At 37.5% G+C, this 3,556-nt stretch overlaps 1 non-coding gene across 1 annotated transcript; it reads right to left on the bottom strand.

Annotated features, from left to right (window-relative positions):
• Positions 1-2,137: 2,137 nt before the first annotated feature.
• On the bottom strand, positions 2,138-2,299 carry LOC145271705 (U1 spliceosomal RNA). Its single transcript, XR_013866096.1, has one exon. It is a non-coding gene; the product is annotated as a U1 spliceosomal RNA (small nuclear RNA).
• Between the last annotated feature and the right edge of the window lie 1,257 nt (positions 2,300-3,556).

The following is a 3,556-nucleotide window of genomic DNA, read 5'->3' as shown; positions in this document are numbered from 1 at the left end:
GCTAAAGAACAAAGAACTTAAGGTCATCGTAATAACACGGTGTCATCATTATTTCGTTCCTTGTGTAGAAAATGTCTGTTTATTGGTTAAATATACCGAATTATTTCCCTATCAAGTTTAGATTGTATTTGTCAATGTTTGGGATTTCTTTATAAAATGTCTTTTCTTTTTTGTATGTCTCATTTATTAAAATAAATAAGATACATGAAGATTTAAAAAATCAGGTTTATTTTTTATTTATTTATTTTTTTTAGAAGACTGAACATTTCATTAATAATTGAATTAGTCAAACTACTGTTAACATCCAAGATGAGAACTGTAGTCAGAATAATCAGTAGATTTGCCGTTTAGTTGTACAAATAGCCTCGAACCATATAATCACTAAAAGGAACTCTTAAAGGTCAACACCGGTATCGAGCAGAAGTTTGTTTACATGTTTCACAAAGTTTAAATGGTTAAAATATAATCACGTAATTATTGAAAATGTGATCATGTGATTAAAATTTAATTTTTTTTAACCACGGTGTTTAACAAATTTTAAAAATCATGAAAGATGAAGTTTTAAAATGATTAAACGTGTTTTATTTTATAATTTAAAATGAAAAATATTGAACAATAAAAATAACATTTTCAGTACTTATGTATTGTTGGTACTGTACTGTGCTGACTGAAATGATAATGTTATTTTATTGAAAGCCATTCTTAACATGGGGAGGGTGTTTTGTAACTATTCTGTGATTCCACCATACAATTAAAAAAGAAAAAAAAAAAGATATCGTAAAACTTTAATTTAACCTGAAAAGCTATTCAAAAATAGCGCGGTACCAAAAATGCATAAGCATCAAATTTTGATTTAATTTTACAATAGATATTTTTCTCGGATGCATATGACGGCAAATGGTACCGCGCTATTTTTATATAGTTTTTATTTTTTCAGTTTAAATTCAAGTTTCACGATTTTTTTTTATTATATAAAGTTGTAATGTGGAAGCATAAATTAGTTACAAAACACCATCACCTCCTCATATTAAGAATAGTTTTCAAAATAATAACGGTATTATTTCAGCTCGGCACGGCACCAAAAATACATAAGCACCTAATATTTAATTTTTATTGCTCAATGTTTTTTTCATTTTAAATTATAAAATAAAATGTGTACTCGTACAGTTTATTAAAGACATTAAAAATGAAAATATCGAGAAAATAAAAAAGGTTATATTGTACGTATCTATTATGGAATGAAGTTCTCTGGAAAAACTTTTACTTAATTTAGTCAAGTAGCTTTTTTGTTTGTTTTTTTTTTTTTTTTTTTTTGCTAAAAAAAACAATTTCTTATGAGACCAATCAAAAGGTAGTCGTGTTTCGATTTTTAAGAAGAAAATTTATTATTTAAGATTCGAAAGGATGTATCGGCACTTTAAACTGAGTTATCTCCCCGTGACGTATTCTAACAATCCAAACACGGCCATCTTCAGCGCGCTGTCATATTAACATGTTTCCCCGCTGTAAAAAATAAATAAATAATAAATAACTTCTCTGAATTTTTTTCAGAGAACTTCAGTCCATAACGAATACGTACAATATAACCTTTTTCCGATATTTTCATTTTTTAATGTCTTGGTTAAACTGTACAAGTACCAATAAAAGATAATTTTATAATTCATAATTTTGGTAACGAAAAATACCTGTGCACATCATTCAACTTTGTTTGGATGCCCAATTTTTGAGGTGATGGGTGGGATTCAATCAATAGACACACTAATTCTGCGGCTGCGGTAGTTTTCCAGAGGTTTTCATTCATCAATCAATATCGAAAGAAGACACTTTTAGTTGTTGAAGGCGACAGCTCGGCGGATTTCTTACGCTTACGAGATTGATATATTCAGAGCAAACGTTGGTAATGTATACATGCAGATTAGATTGTATCAGAGCGTTGCAATTGAAGTGGATGAGAAACTGGTCGAGAGAATTGGCCTTTTTGTGGCGTGTATAGAGACGGGCGATTGGGAAAACAAAAATAAGGACGTCCTTACACACGTCTGTGAGAGCGGAAGACATACGGGAGGTAACTGGGAATTAAAGTGGTTTTCTGCTCAGAAGGAGAAGTAGGGTGGAATTTCTCATTTTGATTATATTATCGGGGTGAGCGCGGACGTAGACCCCACACTTAGAAATAGCACGTCCGAGTCATCCACATTTGAGACGATTGCAAAGGTCAACACAACCGCAATGCAATGGAAGGGCCTCACTCTGGGGAAACGACCTAACCCCGACGTTAACTCCGACATCAGGTAAGTATGAAGGTATTTATTTGCTCCCCCACCGAGCAAATTAGGCGCAAGGCCGATTCTTAAAGTGAGGAGTGAAAGGGAAATGGGGACCAACTCCCCTGGGAGTAGGGGAGCTGGATAGTGACAATTTGTATGAAGGGTTGCCCCTACATTAACCAAGGTCTTTGCTTGACACTTGCTGCCCAGACCCCGAAAGGCCTGGGCCTGTTGTATTTATTTACTCCCCCACCGAGCAAATTAGGCACAAGCCCGATTTTTAATGTGAGGAGTGAAGGGGAGGGGGAAGGGAAAAAGGGGACCAGCTCCCGAGAGGTGGGAAATGGGAGCTGGTTAAAGGTCAGGTATATGGGGTTGCCCCCACATCTGGGCTTTGCTTGCAGTAGGTATTTATTTGCTCCCCCACCAATTTTTAATGTGAGGAGTAAAGGGAGGGGGAGGGAAAAAGGGGACCAGCTCGCATTTCCCACCTCTCGGGAGCTGGCCCCCCTTTTCCCTTCCCCCTACCTTTGGTCTTTCTTTGCTTGCAGTATCTGTCGGAACAGATGGTATTTATTTGCTCCCCCATTGAGCAAATTAGGCACAAGGCCGTTTTTAATGTGAGGTAAAAACCAGCTCCCCTAAGAGTAGGCAAAAAGGGGACACTCTGGTTACCAAAAATAATAATTGTCCCAGTATAGAGGGTTTCCCCTCCATTGACTGGTACAAATTATCTTAAGTGCAGCATCTGTCGGAACAGATGGTATTTATTTGCTCCCCCACTGAGCAAATTAGGCACAAGGCCGTTTTTAATGTGAGGTTAAAACCAGCTCCCCAAAAAGGGGGCACTCTGGTTACCAAAAATAATAATTGTCCCAGTATAGAGGGTTTCCCCTCCATCGACTGGTACAAACTATCTTAAGTGCAGCATCTGTCGGAACAGATGGTATTTATTTGCTCCCCCACCGAGCAAATTAGGCACAAGGCCGATTTTTAATGTGAGGAGTGAAGGGAGGGGGAAGGGAAAAAGGGGACCAGCTCCCGAGAGGTGGGAAATAGGAGCTGGTTAAAGGTCAGGCATGTGGGGTTGCCCCCACATCTGGTCTTTGCTAGTCATAGCTTGCAGTATCTGTCGGAACAGATACTACACTTTGATCTTGTCGCCCGTGCCACGAAGGGCCCGGGCCAGACTTACGTCAGGTAAGTAAAACCTCTATGGTGGTCCACTAGTGTTTTTATAATATACGTCCATACTCACCACACCACTGACAGCTAGTCATAGCTTGCAG

This window comes from Euprymna scolopes, chromosome 46 (genome assembly GCF_053919585.1).
Source record: "Euprymna scolopes isolate OS-2025 chromosome 46, ASM5391958v1, whole genome shotgun sequence".
Lineage (NCBI taxonomy): Eukaryota > Metazoa > Mollusca > Cephalopoda > Sepiida > Sepiolidae > Euprymna > Euprymna scolopes.
The sequence above is the reverse complement of the archived record's forward strand: the minus strand, read 5'-3'. Positions and strand labels throughout refer to the sequence as shown.